This window comes from Fringilla coelebs, assembly GCF_963513975.1.
Source record: "Fringilla coelebs genome assembly, chromosome: 2".
Classification (NCBI taxonomy): Eukaryota; Metazoa; Chordata; class Aves; order Passeriformes; family Fringillidae; genus Fringilla; species Fringilla coelebs.
The window spans coordinates 80,634,278-80,651,527 of NC_140029.1; the positions used below are offsets into that span (position 1 = coordinate 80,634,278).

At 40.6% G+C, this 17,250-nt stretch overlaps 1 protein-coding gene across 4 annotated transcripts in view; it reads right to left on the minus strand.

The window, feature by feature from the left end:
* The window catches only part of FAT3 (FAT atypical cadherin 3), a gene marked incomplete at both ends in the record, with an annotated part of 305,089 nt that overhangs the window by 129,096 nt on the left and 158,743 nt on the right, over positions 1-17,250 (minus strand). The gene's annotated exons all lie outside the window — the stretch shown is intronic.

Below are 17,250 nucleotides of genomic sequence, written 5' to 3' on the forward strand. Positions count from 1 at the left end.
GTACTTCCACGAATGATTAAACTGTTGTGAGATTTATACCACAGAAAGAAAATGAAACACTTCCTAAATTCCCTTAAGAAAAGGGATGCACGCTTTCTAGGAACAGAGCTTAGTTTTTTATTTTTTTCTTACTAGAGATTGAAAGGGCAGATTTGGGTTTTCCCTCACACAAAACATTTCTTTGGATAGGAAAATGCATTATGTTCTAGTTTTTTATTAGACCAACTTTTCCTAGATATAAAGCTGATTTTGGAGACAACTCCAGTGGGCCAAGCTGTTCTCAAGAATGTGTCATCTTTAAGATTACCAAGGGAAAAAAGAAAATAAATTCTTCCTGGATGAACTATTCTACTCATTGAATTAATCAGACCAGCCAAGCATCTAAACACAAATCTGTGATGACACTGAATCCTTAAAATACCCCACCAGCAACATCTACATAAGACTTCTAGAGCTACAGCTCCTTACATGTTATTACCTTCTCCTTGGAGAAATCCATTCACCTATTTTGGTGAGAAGGGAAGAAACATTACTTGAAGTAATGGGATGAAATGAACAAAGGGAAGCGCAGTCTGCCTCCAGGATTTCAGACTTGTTACAAGACACATCAGACCACAGAAGTGACACCCAAGGGGAGGTCACAGAAATTAAGAGTAGATCATTATAATTACATGGAAGAAGCTGGTGCTGGCAAAAAGCTGAAAAAACAAAACTGGTATTGCCTGCATCAAGCAGTTGTAAGTATTCAAAACTGTTACACCATATGGGAGACATCTATCCACTCACTGCATCGGTTTAAACAGAAATGACAGCACAGATGATAAATTGTGTCATTCACATAAGATCCCCCCATGTCTAAAAAGAACTCAAAAATACAGGCAAGTTATTCCTAATTATGAAAGAAGTTCAGCCCCAATAAATTGATAAAAATTTCAGATTTGAAATATCCCTACTCCTCATATGCATGGCCACTACAGATATTTATCAAGTAGAACCTAATCACTGTACAGAATATGCTAATTTTTATATTATCTTCCACTTCCTTCATTGCTAATGTGCCATTCTTATTTTCTTCTTAAAAAGAAATCTCTAGCTGTAAATTATAGATCTCTGTCCTCACCATCTTCTTCAGGCAGAGAAATCCACATTCCTTTTGAAGACCAAGAGCTAACACTTGAAACTGAATATCATGAACTCTTAGTACTTGTTTTTCAGTGGTAAAACTAAAACTACTACTACTACTGCTGCTCCTCCTCACAAAACTACTGCTATCACAGAGGAGGTCTCTTTGCTTAATGTAGAGCCTTTTTGACTGCAATAATTGTCAGAGTGTCTTCAGACCTGAATTTTCTTCCAAAGGAGATATATGAACGCATAGCAAGTCTCTACCACAGAACTGCCAGTATTTTAAATGTAGCAGATCTCAGAAGATTTATCACTCAGATTTAACAGCTGACCCTAAAGGGGGCAGGTAGCAGACCATCACCCTCAGTTCTGCAGACCTGACTGTGAAGTATGTTGATTGTGAAGCATCACAACTGCTTTTTTTTGCTTTAAAGGCAGCATACAACGCCCATTTTGGGCAGTTTCATCAGGCTGTTAAATTAATGTGTCGAAATTACTGTTCTTATGTGGGTGCAGTTAAGAGGCTTTAGTTTCCTCTCCTGTTCTCTGTCCCACCTGGCACCCATGATGGGCTTACTACAGTATCCTGGCTCCTCCCTGTCACATACATTCCTGGTGTCAGGGAGAGATCACACTGTCCAACACTACTGCTCAAAATAGAACTACACATAAAATCAGGCCTCAGTTACTTGGTATTAATATTTATTGAATTATTGTAATGTATTGGTAGGGATATTAATCTGGTTGTTTCAGGTTACAAAACTGAATTTCAAGAAATTATGAAGAATAATCACCAAAACTGAAAAAATAAATATGCCAGTTACATCTAGTCTACTAACAGCTTTACCAGTCCAGTCTCAAAGAAATTAATTTCCTGGGTTTTATGAAAACCTTACTGTGTTACTCCCTGTTGTGTTCACTATTCCATGCCACAGATACATAATAATAGCAATATTTAGCAGGATGTAGAACTTTATTTTTCAGACACTGGGGCAACTGAGAAAAACTTGCCTTTGCACAAGAGACCATATCCCAGTATTAGCTCTTATCTAACTGCATTAAATTGTCATATTCTGTTATGGTGTAAAGGTATTATCTAAAGAAAATAACTCTCAGAGAAAAATAAACCTCAGGAAATTATGTTAGGCTGTGCTCCTGCCTATGAGAATGTCACAAGGCGACAATGATAAAAAATGACCCTTCCCTTTTTTTCCTATCATCAATATGAGCTGTAGCTCTTATGGACACCACCATATGGACAACTCCCCAAAGCCAGCTGGGAAATACAGCACACAATTATAAAAAATTAGATAAAACCACAGACGAGCTTCAGAAGTCATTGCACACCTCTAAAAGAGTTTATCTCAGATTTACAGGCAAACATCATGGTCCTGCTAAGGGCAGGAGATATTTATAACTGTGATCTTTAAGAACATCCACAAAAGTGAAGAGGAAAATTGTATTCACCAGAGAAGTTATTTACAGTAACACCATCCACTAACAAACAAGGTTATGTCATTCTCCTCATAGAAGTTCATACTTCTCTTTGATTTTGTGAGTTAAAACATCTCTCTCTTCATCCTGGCACATCTGTTCCTCAGACCACATATATGAGTTGCTTTGTGAAATTCCAAAACATTGTTTGACCAAATATTTCAGCTTTGATTTGAGGTGCTATATAAAACCTTGGAGGTCTTATACAACTTGTTTTTCTATGATACCTTCCACTTGTGCTGTTGGAGCATTTTTCCCATCTTAACAAATGAACAATTACTGTTCTATTCCTGTTACAGAGTTTGGAAATTCTGGAAGGTGAACATGCTCCCTCTACACCTGTCCTGTAATACTGCAGGGCACAGTCATAAGCCCCAGCTGACACTGACAGGGGAACAACCAACCAAAACCTCACTGGATAAGACACTTTACAGTGTGTCCCCAAATCAGTGCCCTGTTAAAGGAAATTCAGCATGTAGATGGAGAAGAAACAGCAACATTCTTTATCTCATCACTTTATAATGTGGAAAGGGAAACTGGAGATGTAGGGTGGGTAAAAAAGCAGACTTGCTTTAGTGCTTAGATGCAGCCTTAGTGACACAGAAGAAAGAACAGGACCAACAAAGAAATCCTGAAATTTTGGCCAATACATCAGCCTATACAATCTTCAGCCAATGGATCATCTTACAAACCCCCAGTTCTAAGGGCTCAGATTTGTGATGGAGGCATTTGAACACTTACCACTGATGCTTGGGATAATGCTTTTAGCACACTGAGATGCGCTAAAGAGGGGAAAAGTTCAGTGAAAGATCAAAACCCACCTGAGATACTTTGCAATTGCAATTAGCAAAGCCTGCAGCTACCACGGTGCAAATGAAGAAATATAACTTATCAGCAAACTTATCAGCAAACAGTAGCTTGGTGATAGGTCTGATGACACGTGTGTGGATGAATGCACACGTGTGTCTGTATCATTGAACACGACATAAAACCAGGAATAGTTACAAATTCAACACTATGACTAATGCTTTATAATTTTAAAAGGTTTTTTTTTTAGAATTTGATAAAAGGGAAGGATTTAATCCGTGCTCTACCTTCAGTTAGCTCTCGTTTCCCAGAAGGGTGCTCATGGAAATAAAACCTATGTGCCTGTGTGTGCTGAAGTAGCCAGGCAGTGCTATGCAAATACATACATATATACTGTATGTACAGTCAAATATTAGACTATGTATATGCATGTGTGTGACATTTTACATCTACCCCAAAAGATGAATATTAAAAGTCACCCTAAAACGCACATATTTGCAGAGGAATATTTAGCTCTAAGGTTTACTGATGCTCATTCTTTCCATATATATGCATTATTTGAAGTATTTCTGTTGTAGACAAATAAATTAATTAATCCACATTTCTTCTGTGGACTTAGCCACAGAAGAAAAATTCACAAAGGGCTGTTAAGTGCAAAGGCTATGGCAGAGGAAATCCTGAAGTATTGGAGCGTTTGAACAGTATTACACAGATAGAAACAGCGCTCTTGGTTTGCTTCTTCTAATGCTTATTCTCTGCACATCCAGAAAAGACCATGGCTGTAGGTGTGATAGTAACTAAACTGACCCTTGACTTAGAAGAAATTCACATATTTTTCAGTACTATGGCACTTAGGGACCAAAAATTAGTTTGCTACAGGCTATATTCGGACAGAGATTGAATTTCCCTAATATGGCTGTGGAGCCAAGGAGAGTTCAATAGCCTTCTCCTTATGAAATTAAATTATTTTCATTCAACCTGTGGATGGATAACCTTACCTGAGCTGTTTCCTGAAGTACTGCATAAAAGATAACAGAATCTGGTATGGAGAGACAGCATATTTTACTGCTATCTCTGGAAGTGCTGCAAATTTTATAGTGCATAGAACATTTTTTTTTAAAAAAATGAAATTCTGAAGAACTCCTTTATTGATTTTTTACTCTCAAACTTTGTTGGGTACCATCAGGTGAAATATGAAAAAAATGTAGGACAGGTAATAAGCAGGCTAAAGTAAAAGAAACCAAATACATTTCTGTTTTAAGATGAAGGCTGAGTGTCTTCGCAGATATAGGAAGCTTAGAAAGAAAGCAACATCATCCCTTTCCCTGGCAAAAGATTAATAGGACACATTTACTGCATGTTTTGCTGTCCATTAATTTTTTTTTTTCTTGCTCTGCATATTCATGAAAAACATTTATTAAGAAAATACAAGTGGGGGATGGATGGATTGGAAGTGTAATAGGGGACTTCAGGTTATTATGCAGGCTTTAAACACAAGCCCAGAACACACTGCCTGGCTCCAGGTCATAGCAGAACATGCTTTACAGCCTTGCCACTCAGTGTGCAGCCAGGATCTTTGCCTGGGACTTCCAGGCAGCACAGGGCCATGTATGTCCCACGACACACACACACCTGGATGGTCTGCATGGATTAGCCAAGGTCTAATCTGGAAGATTTCTAGTCCCTAGGTAATGAGGGACACTTTATCCTAATTCTGATACTGATTTTCATTTTCAAAGAGAAAAATTTTGAAATGGAAACAGGAATATAAAATTAGCACTCAATGGAGTTCTTGTTCCCTGTGAGATGCTCTGAGCATCCTGCAACACTGCTCCTATCCTGTCACAGTCCAAAGAGGATGCACTTCCCAGTTTGCCTGTCTCAAATACCGTAAGGAACAAGTATACAGAAAGAAAACCAAAATCGAAGGAAACATTCTGGAGAGTTACCCTTGAAAGCTCTGCTTGGAAAAATAATGCCTTGGGATTGTTTGCTGGAAGTACAGCCCTTTTAACCCAACCAGTTAAAGAGACAAAAGGAATAAGTAAAACAAACACTGTTTTTACAAAAATGTTCCATAAATTCAGTGACTGGTTATACACACTGCTCATTCACCAATGCCCTAGGGCTGAATCAGCAGAAATTCATATGGGAGTTTATGGGTTTACTAGAAATCTACGATATTTATTAACATTATGCACAAAGGTATGAAACAGCCTCTCCACGCATTTATGAGCACAGAAGTGAGTACACAGCTGCTGAGAAATACAGCCATCAGTTGTCAGCTGTCCCGCTACTCTTTGAAAGTAAATTTAAGTCTTTAGATGGATTAAAGAAAAAAAAAAAAAGATCAGCCACAATAAATAGCATCGGGATTTTCACCATATATTCAGGAACGTAAAACTCTTGCACATTCCTGACCATAGAAATGTCGAAATGAATAGCAATAACCAGGGTAATTCTATTATCCACAGGCAGCGAGAGGCATTGTAAACACTCTAACAGCACATTCATCTCCTGCAATAAATTAGAGATCGACAAAGCAAAATTGAATTTCAAAGATAAATGATAGAAAACGACATACATTTTACTTGGAGATGTAAACAAACATATCATTTTATATAATTACACATGTAAACCTCTAATTTAGAAAGACTGTATTCTGATCTAAATGAATGATACTTCATTGAACAAGAAAGAGAACCCACCAGGCGAGCCTGTGCAATTACGTGGAGGACTGCTGCTTTATTGTTTTTCCTGAGGTGACAATGAAAGTGGAACGACCTTTTTGAAACAAGCTAGGTATAAAAAATTATTGCTTTTTAAAAACAGTTACATTTTCTAATGCATGGTTATGCCTAAAAAAAAAAAAAAAAAAAAGAAAAAAAAAAGGAGAAGCTGAAGCAAAACCTTTTTGTTCTTCTTTCGTTGTCCCTTCTGTCTCTCGTTAAGAGTTCTGTCAGCTTATTGCTGAAAATATCAAAACTCTGAACAAAATGCACAGCAAACATTCACTTCAATGAAGATTTTGGATTATGCTTTCCTTTAAAGGCAGATTCTGGCTTTCTTTTTGTTCCTAGAATATGTTTAAAGTGACAATATGGTGTGCCAGTCTGTTCTGCCTGTAAAACAGGGGACTTAGAGGGACTCCCTTTCATTCTTTAAAACACAGCCAGTGCAGTCCTAAGGAACTGCAGGCAAAGGCACTACTTTTCTAAATATTCTTCTCCACTTGTGGAGTGGCCAAGTTTTCTGTTCTGTGTATTCCTCCTGGAAAGTTATTTGCACTCATGACTGCTGAATACCCTGGTTTCCAGACTGCATTTATTAATAATTTGCACCTTCATTTTGGTCAACTAAACAAGACAAGCTGTATTGGTTCTTTCTCACCTAATAAATTTGTTGTTACCTTTCCTGCATTACAGTTCCAACCTTCATCCCTCCTAAGCCTGATGGATGGAAAATACTGTGCTTCAGATAAAGTATACACATCCACAATAAAGCAGACTAACTACTGATTCCTGTGGATGCATCTAGCAGGGAGCAGGAATCTCATATTAGTCCTCAAATATACTGTTTAGCTTACTCCATTAATGAATTTCTACTCTTCAAACTCTTAAAGATCCTTTCCTTGGGTTTTGGGGTTTTTTTTGTGTGTGTGGTTTTTTTTTTTTTGGTTTTTATTTTGTTTTGGTTGAGTTTTTGTTGTTGGGTATTTTTTTGTTTGTTTGTTTCTTTGGTTGTGGTTTTTTTTCCCCCCATTCTTATTTTTTTTCATTTTCCCCAAACCCTCCAGTGTGGATGAGAGCAAACTCCCTCTTTTGAAGCCAGCATCACTGAAGAAACCACAAAGTAAGATCATTTGTCTAGCCAATACTTGAGATAATCTGTTAACGTATGCCCTTCAGCATGCAGATTCCTTATGCAAGACTCATAATTTTTATTTCCTCCTCAGCCAGGCCCATATGCAATATCAATTCAACAATTAATCTCTGTGTCCTCGTGCCTCATAAATTCTGCAGTGCAACCGTATCAAATGCATTACTGAAGTCCACGTAGATGACACACAAAGTATTTCTTAGAACATCATTTATCTTATCCATGACATCAAGATAGGCCAATACGATTTACTTCTGGTAAACCCATGAGCACTTTTATCCCGTTTTCTATTTATTTTCATGTTTTTAATTATACTGTCCTTCAAAATACTTTTGAAAGCCTTGAGGTTGACAGAGGTCAGACAAATAGATCTGTGACTGCGAGGCTTATTTCTTCACCCTGTCTTCCTGCTCTTTGCTGCTGACATTTTATTTGTTATCTCCCAGCTGCATGGCTTAAATCTCAAATTTTATAATACCCTTCAGTATTTACTTGCTGCAGGAGTCGTATTTAAGGTGCCAATTCTTTCACATTTCTGGAGCAGAAATTATCATCGTTATTCTTACTTGATGTAAGAGTGATGGCAGCGAGTTGCGCTTGGCCAGGAAGAAGCCAAATCCAAACTTGCTGTGGACAGCAGAATAAAGTCTGCAAAGGTTGCTGTATCAAACCACAGTCACCACCTGACTTTGGTCACTTTGGACTGCAAATGGCTTCAGGCACCTCTCAGTGATGTGCTTCTTGAACTTAAGTGGGATGAAATTCAAAGTGCAACCCAAAATGCCTGCCCACTAAAAGGATCCCTCAGGACCTCCCCTTAACATTGCAAACACAGTCTGCAGTCCATAGCTGCAATATCTGTATTATAATATTCCATGTTCCCAGGGTGCACTGGCCCCTGTAGCACAACTGATGAGCAATTTCTCCGCGCTGTCACTGTCGCCTGACTCATCTCTTGGGGCTGTGATGCTCTGGAACAACCAGCAAATGCCCTTGAGGGACTGTGCCACAGGGGCTTAGCTCTTCTAAAACACTTCACAGATAAGTTCATGCTTTGTAGGATAAGAAGGTTTTCAAGTTCAAATGCTTCATTTAGGCTCAAACAAATACGTAAGACTAGAAATACCACTCATATCTTCTTTTGCTTTCTTCCCTTCAGAAGCGCAGTGCCACCTAAACCTAATTGCTAAGAGGATGCCTCAGCACAGATTTTAACATCTCTCTGCATCGCTTCCACTTTCAGGGAGAAATTACAGAATTCTATTTGGGCTATAATTAGCATATCATTAGTAGAGGCAAAAATAGCTATAAATATATCTAACTGGTGGCTAGCTTAGTAACCAGCACACATCATCATTAAACAATTTTCTTTAATTTTTTTGTGCACAAAGGCCTCATAATTCTGCAAAAGCAGCAGCTAAGCCTAACTAGACTCTGGATATAGCTTATGCTAATTAACTTCACAGGAATGAAGACATAAAATATCTGCAGCAAGGGTGGTGCTGCTGGTGTCACTTTCAGTGAAAAGGAGCTATGCAAATATTCTGTACCTTGGACCTGGGTACGTCATGACTTCTTGTTCGATCTCTTTTTCTGGCATATTATAACAAAAGACGGAAAAAAGAATAATAAAAAAGTCTCCAGTGAATGCTTTTGTATAAGATATGCATAGTTCACAGCACGATGAAGTCCTGGTATTTTCTCTTCTCAGTAGTGGAGGAGATGCGGGCGGTGCGCAGGGCGCAGCTGTCAGTTTCCCCCCCAAGTCCACACACCCCCCATTACCTTTTAAAGAGAAGTGATTTTGAATTTTTCCCTCAACCAAGCACTGTTCTCACCAACACAAAAACAACACCAGCTTTTTCCCCAAAATGTGTTAAAAAGATAAAAGGGGCCAATCCCTCATCACCATCAACCGACTCCAGCTCAGTGGTGAGAGTGGTGCCCTGCACTCCCTGCAGATTCCCCGGGTCAAGTCAATCTCATCTTCATCTCTAATAAGAAAATGATTCATTGGTGAGGTGATCTCACTGATTTGGAGGCAGAACACAGAGCTGTGGAAAGAAGCCTCATAGAAAAGATATATGGCCCTCTTCCATGACATGCAACTCAACAGTCAGCACTGTCAAGATCTGCTGCCTTTCCCAAGGTGGTCTCCTGCCTGAGAAAGCATATTGAGACACCTCTGTTAGATTTCCAGCTCACCCTCTGTCTTGGTCTGTAACCTGACATGGGACATTTTATGTCCCTGTGCTTCAGCTTTCCCTTCCATAAAACTGGGATAATGGGTATGTTTCTTTGTCAAGTGCCTTGAGACTTAAAAGGAAAAAAATTACTTTTGTAGGATATTATTAACTAACAATATCATAAAGCTCAGTGATAACAGCACTAAGCATTTTCTAAAATTTGTCCCTTTTTTGCTTCTCTGAGCACAGATTTATAAACTGTTATCAAAGGCTAAAATACAGCGTTAGGTGTGACCCCCATTTTGGTGGCTCAGCACATAAAGCAAAAATGCACAGCAAAACTACAACAGGGACAGTAGCTGATTTCTTCTGTGAAGCCAGCCCAGTGCCCCAGCCTTGTGAAACAGCTCTGAGTAAATCCAAGTCTCGTTAGATGCCTCCCTCTTGCACAGGTCCCTTTTAGAAATATGATGGATAGGGACGAAACAGGAATGGAAATGTGTATGTGTGAAAACACTCAAGGAAACAACAGTCAGGTTTAAAGGAATGGTCTGCCCTGCTAACCAAGGAGATGTCTGGGGAACATGCTGATTACATCTGGGCACATTGTAAGGGCCCAGCACTGACCTGCCAGCAGGAGATCTGTGGTCTGGTAACAGGAGGAGGGCAACAAGGTTCCAGCACATCGCCATAATATCATGCTAAGAAAAGGACAGATGATGGCCTTAAAGAGATCCAGGATGAGACAAAGACAGTCAGCAATGAGTTACAGAAGCAGAAATAGGCCAAATTGCAATGCAAAGTTCTGTTAAGCCCTAAATGTTTTGGAAGATCAGTTTAAAACAAGACCTGCTCAGTTCCTTTTAAGTCAAGAAGAACCCAAGAGACACAGTGAGGACTTCAATTTCCCACAAGAGCCATCAGTGCCACAGCACTCGAATACCTATGCCTTGGTGCACAGAGAGAATAATAGGAGAGAATAATAAAAAACAAGTTTTAGATCAAGTTAAATAAAATAAAATGGCCTTCTCCCCTCACAAGGTCTCACACTGAGTAAGTTACAATTAATTCTGACACTCTTATTGCAGCTAGTTTTAATCTAGGCAACTTCTCACTGAAATGGATGCCATGTTTAACTACCCTGCTGACCACAAGCTGAGGAGAACCATGAGGATAATACACACACCCATTGTGAAATCTATTCTGTGCTAACCTATCATGACTCAAAAGCTGGTTGTTATTGCACTACTGGATACAAAGGCTCCAAGGCAGAGTGGGATGCTTGGTGTGCTCATTTGCATCTCATTACCCAGCATGCTCTTCCTCCTCAGTGCTATTTTCATAGTGGCATTGTTGTCCGAGCCCTGGGAACAAGTGAAAAGATTTGGTGACTTTGGATGCATGCAGTTCTTTTCTACTTGCTTTGCTCTCCCTTTATAATGAAAGGCTTTCCAAAGTGATGAAAATGAATTGATTTTCTATTTTAAGGCTGTATGGGTGTGGGTTTGTTTTTTTGTTTTTGATTTTTTTTTTTTTTTTTTTTTTGATTTTGGTTTTTTTTTCCCCAGTAGTTTAAGCTATCAGGAGCAAATCTTGAATAACAAATAAGATTACAGAAATGTGAGCCTAATGTTCCTCTCTACAAGGCGCTCAAGCATGAAGGTTTTGATCGAAGACTAAGAAATGAGATTTAACTTCCTTCTGATTTAAGTTTCATTTGTACAAAGAACCTGTTTCAGCAAAATGTGATTGCAAGCTCATTATTCAGTGAAGGGCAAATATCTTCAATCGCAATCTAGTAAGATCAGCAGCTTTTTCTGTGTTACAAGCCTCAGTGAAGAGAACTGAACATACTGGCTTCTGTCATTGTCTACATCTGACTGTGATGATTTCACCCTGTCCAATTCATTTCAAAAGCTGTAGCTTCCAATTAAATGTATAAGTTGTCAGCCACAGTAAGTGTCTATCATTTGAGCCAGATCAGTTTTGGTTTCTGGCAGTTTCACTGCATCAAAGGGTTGATTTACAGATCAGTTAAATTTTTTTATTCAGTACTGAAGGGAATAAAACTGCCTCAAACATGGGACTCAAAACAACACTGAGTTACCTGTTTTCCTCAGTTTTCAGTGTGTTTTAACAAGTTGGAAATGAAACTTCATTCCTCAGTAACTTGATAGTTTGAACATGCACTTAAAAATAATTTTGAAAAAATAAACTCCAGGCAACACTAAGAACCTAAAAATCATGTTCTTGAACAACATCTAGGACAGAAAGATTACATTGTACTCTATAACTGTCAATGAATTCAGCACCAAAAGCTTCTGTGAGGTATGAGGTTAGCCCCTTCTCAGGTTAAAAAAACTTTTCCCATTTTACAGATAAGGGATCTTAGCTATAAAAGTAAAACTATGTGCTGAAGACTGGTGCCGTGCATAGCAGAAGCACATTGAAAACACTTCAGCCTCTCAGGTTCATGTTTTAAGAACCTGAGCAATTTTGGAGATTCCTCCGTGAGATAAAAAATAGGTAAATGTAGGTAAAAATAATGCAAAAATACTTGACATGGAGTCTCTGTGCAAGGAAAAACTTTTTTGGGGGTTTTGAGGCTAAGACTCAGTACCTCCTTAAAATTTGCAGAGAATTTGTTCCTTGGGCCCCTTGTTGCAGGAGGCTGAGTGGCATTTCACAGCAGGATCCTGTGATGATCCTTTGAAGTGTTTGTGCTGTGTAACCCCTGATGAATCAATTAGGCCTCCTCACTCACCCAAATTATTCTTTTTACTTGTAGTATTGTTTTTACAGCAATAGCACAGCCCTCAATCTAAAAACAGGTCCTGTAGGATCCAAAAGGATCAGGTTGTAACTACTGTAGGTGGTGGTTGGTGAAACTGAAACACCCAGAAGTAAAAGGTAGATGAATTAGGTTTTTAAAATATTTAAGATGCTTTAAAATCTTAAATCCCTATCAGGTAGCTTCTTAACAGCCTGTATCTCCTGAGGCACGCTGAGCTAAGAGCCACTGTGTGGGGAATCAGGGAGACATGGCAGGAGTTGGGAACAGGGACTGGAGACTGCGCGGCTGCTGGGGTGGGACTGCATCAGAGTCAGGACAGCCACAGCTCTACTCCCAGGAACTAAACCCCACTGTTTTCCAAAGGGCCATGATGTCTGGGGACAGCGACAGACAGAGCTGAGTGAACTGCTGAGCCCCTGGGCAGTCCTGGTGGCTACTTAAAGAGTGGTGATGGTGGTCCAGAGCCAGGAGTGCAGAGAGCTACCACGGCCTTTTCTCTTCCAGAAGAAATGCTTGCATGAGCAAACAGAAATGATTCAAGGTAGCCACAGTGTAAAGCAGCAAAACAATGAACAGGAGTTCAATAAAAAGTGAAATGAGCAAACAGTTAATTAAAAGTTCACTAAGACACCCAATGGCCCAAACTAGTTTTGCTTCGTCAGTTAAAGGAAGGAGGACAAAGAAGTGAGAGTAAACACATTTTTAGTACATGGATTTTTCCAAGAGTCAGTAATATTTCTGCAGCCATACCACCAAAACCTCTCTCACAGCCATGGGCCAGCACAGGTGCCTTGGAACAGAACAGGACCCTGCTTAACCAGGACAGGAAAGACTCACTGTACCTGCATCCTACTTGGCTGACAAACATCCTTGCACAGTCAAAGCAGAGAAGCAGGCACCTCTTAAGCATGATTTATATGGGGTTTTTTTTTAGATATTCAAGCTAAGAGGAGATAAAATGTAGTTTAGAGGCATTTCTCACTCTCCAGTCACTATAAAGGCATTTTACAAATGGTGCAGATCCCCTACAGTTTGGGAGGGCGAGTCACAGCCTTCATGTCCCAAGAAAAAATGCGCATGAGGCAGATGAGGGAGGCAAAATGGGATTGTCTCTTGCCCCTGCAGGTCCTACTGGATTTGGGGCTACAGCCCCAGGAAGAGCAGCCCCAGAAAGCTGTGAAGCAGCTCTCCACCTCCTATTTTAGGCTACATCCCTCTCTTCCCCATCGCTGATATTTCTCCGGGAGGTCTGCGGGCTGGCCTTTGCCTGTCCCTGTGCAGGAAGGGATCTCTCCCGTGCCATGGCTCAGGTGGTTCCTTCATCCCCCAGCCACTGGAGTTCAAGGAGGGAAGATAGCACCTGCGACCCCTATTTCTGCTACAGCCATAAATTCAACTTTCCATTAAATTTTTATTTCTAGGTCAAGACAGGAATGATAGATTAAAAACAAAAATAGCTGAGTATTCAGTATGGAAGCTGCTGCAGCACAGCACTTCCAGCCTGCCAGACCCCAGACAGCCTCCAAGTATGCCAGTTATTGATTTTTGTACCAAAACATTTACACTGGCACAACCCCCAGTGACTGCAATTATATGGGTATAAAGGTGCTTTATACTAGCACAGATTATGAGCTAAACAAGCCCATTTATACCGCTCTAGCTGCATTCACTTCGGGGTATTTGTACCGCTTTAATGATACCAGTGTAGTTAAAGCAATGCAACTTGTGTCTACAGACAAGACCTCACCCTGATGGTAATTAACACGGGCACTTCCAGCCACCCTCAGCAGCTGAGGTTAGTGTTGGAAATAGCAACTGACCCATAACAATTTGCAATAGCATCAGAAGCCTCTATAAAATAGCTCCACCTCCAATTGCTTTTTCCACATTTGCGGGAAGGATGTTTATTGTGCCCTTTTTAGCAGGCAGCCCCAAGAGCTAAAAGTTGCTTGTGGCCACTTTTCTCTTGCATCTGGACAGCAAAACAAAACAAAAAAATAATCAATTCACCCGGTGACATTTTGCTGTGAAAGAGCGCAGGCAGCACAAAAACGCTGATAGAAGTGGTGGTTAACCCTGTGCTACCCTCATTGTTCCTCATTCAGCAGCCCCGAGTGCTGGAGCAGCCCGTGGAGCACGGGAAAAGGGCTCTGCCATCTGTTGCTAGGGCTGACATCAGCCCTGTTTGCTCAGGCACTGCTCCTCGGGGCTGTGTTTGCATCATTAATCAGCACCAGCCCTGCGCTGGCCCATTCAGCTCTGTCAGCTCTGGAGAACCTCACTGCAAAAAGGAGCTGCCAAAGCGCCTGGCCTCACTCGGAGAGAGGTCTGGATATACATCAAGATTGCTTTAGACAGAGTATTTGTCAACTCATCCTGGGAGAAAGTGCACAGTACACAACTTGACAAAGGGAGGAAAAACAATCCCAGAAAACCACCCCCATCTCCCATATGCGCTCTCCACAGGTTAAACTTGAAGCCACAGAAAACCAAATTGCTCTTTCCCTGAAACCAGGCTTGCCAAGAGGCTGCTTAACCCATCAAAGTGATCATGGATACACATCACTTAGGGTTTTTTTTTTCCTGAATAATACTAGCACAATCTCACAGGAAACAACAAGAAATTCCTTAACCTGAAAAAAAATAGAAGGAGATTTAATAAAAAAATGGGGTGCCAATGCAGACAGGGAGCAATGTTTGCATAGGAAACAGAGGCACAGAGGGGCTTACTGATTTCCTCAAGGTCAAACACATAGAAATGCACAAGCAAGGGAAGACTGAAGCACTGGCTGCAAATACTGCAGCAGCACAGACACCAACAAGACACACGGACCCCCCAATTCCGATCATCTTCTATTTTCCTAAATGTCCAAGTGGGTCATGCAATACCAGCATAAACAGAGGGCATAAACATGGAAAATACTGAACAGAACTGACATGTATGGAACAGGTTTCTGGAAATACTCAAATGTCTGGAAGGAGTTGTTTCGGGTTCTTTTCTTGGGGAAGAAGAGGGGAACACAAATAGAAATTTCTTTCACAGGCAACAGATCTGTTTGAAAAATTAGTAATTCCTTAAATATCAGTTGAGAGTAATCTTGAGACTAAGACACTTAAATTTAGGTGTCTGCATGTGATCCAGAGAGCTCATCAGTGCATGTTCAACTCGGTTTCCTAGACATAAGCATCTCTGGCTTTGGGTACATGTGGCTCCTAGCCATAACACCCTAAGGACTTCTCATTTAGTACTCCACACCCACATCCAAAATGCTTTTCTCCCAGTCTGAAGGAGAGAAAGAAAATGTTACCTTTCATATATGCTCCTGCAACACACAATTTTGGTTCCTACTTTCAGTGATTTTAATTTAATTTTTGTCTTATATGGCTGTTTTCCAGACCCTACCTGGAATCAAGCTAACTCATACCTTCCTACACAGCTCAGCACTAGTGAGAGACTCTTTCCCAAGTGGTTTTGACAAAATTGAGCATCAAAGGAAGTACTTTTCTCACTTTCCAGCAGTTGTGAAAGGGTTTTTTTTTGTTAAAAAAAACCCAACCAAAACTACTCACACCTTTTCATTACAGTGTTTTTAATTTCAATATTTTTTCTCTAAAACTAGGCATTTGGATTTGAGGATCCTACTGTGCTGTCTAACAGTCTCTCTTCATGCCTTGATGCAATCCAAGTTCTCACAGAATCTCAAAGAGACAAAACCTACTGCTCAGAGGAAGCTGTGGAAGCTGTCTCAGGGGGTTGTCCATCCCAGAGGAGTGGAAGCTGTAGAAAAGGCATTTAGACTGCTTCTCAAAAAGAACAAAGAAGTATTTTAAATGTTGATTTTTGACCTCCCCAAAAATCAAACTTGCATTTTTTAATGGGAAAAAACCCCACAAACACAAGAAAACCACTCAGTCTCTCCTTGCTTTATACAGTGATATATTGGACAATGCTCTTAGGCACACGGTGTGATTTTTGGGGGTGTCCTGTGCAGGGTTAGGAGTTGGGTTTTGGTGACCCTTGTGGATCCATTCCAACTCAGGGTATTCTATGATTCTGTGATTCTGTATAACTTAGAGGCATGTCACCAACTGAGTCTGCATTCTTGTTCCACACTGCCCTTTGAATGAAGCCACCAGAATACACAGCCTTAAGTGGAGCTGTTTGATAGCTCTGCATTAAAACATCTAAGGGTGAAAAAAACCACACTCAGTAATTTCATGAGACTTACATCACGGCAGCACCATTCTGTCACAGGAACAGAATTAATATTTCAGTTGATATGATTCCAAACACTCCGGAGAACGAAAGCCATCTTGTCTGGTTTTGGCTAAGTAAATCTGGGTGTCCTGCCTAAGCCTGTAATCCAGATTTCTGCTGTAAAACACACAGAAGGGCCTGCTGGGCAGTCTGGACTGCCTCTCTCTCCAGTACCTACAGATCAGCCTGCATGCCTGGCTTAGCACAGAAGCCTAATTCTGAAAAAATGACACTAATTAAATAAGAGGAAACTGCGGGGAGACCTTGTGGTAGTCTGCAGCCTCCTCACCAGGGGAAGCAAAAGGCAGGCACTGATCTCTTCTCTCTGGTGACCAGTGGCAGGACCCAAGGACACAGGCAGGACACAGCCTGAAGCTGTGTCAGGGGAGGTTTAGTTTGGATATCAGGAAAAGGTTCTTCACCCAGAGGGTGGCTGGGCACTGGAACAGGCTTCCCAGGGAACTGGTCACAGCCCCAAGCCTGAGAGAGTTCAAGAAGTGTTTGGACAATGCTCTCAGGCATGTGGTGTGACTCTTGGGGTGTCCTGTGCAGGGCAAGGAGTTGGACTTGACAATCCTTTGTGAGTCCTTTGCAATTCAGCATGTTCTGTGATTAATCCTTCAGTGCCAGCATCATCACCACAAAAGCTGTCCTAATCAATCTTTTCTCTCCTCTCTCCCCTCTTGCCCATTCCATATATTTAGTAG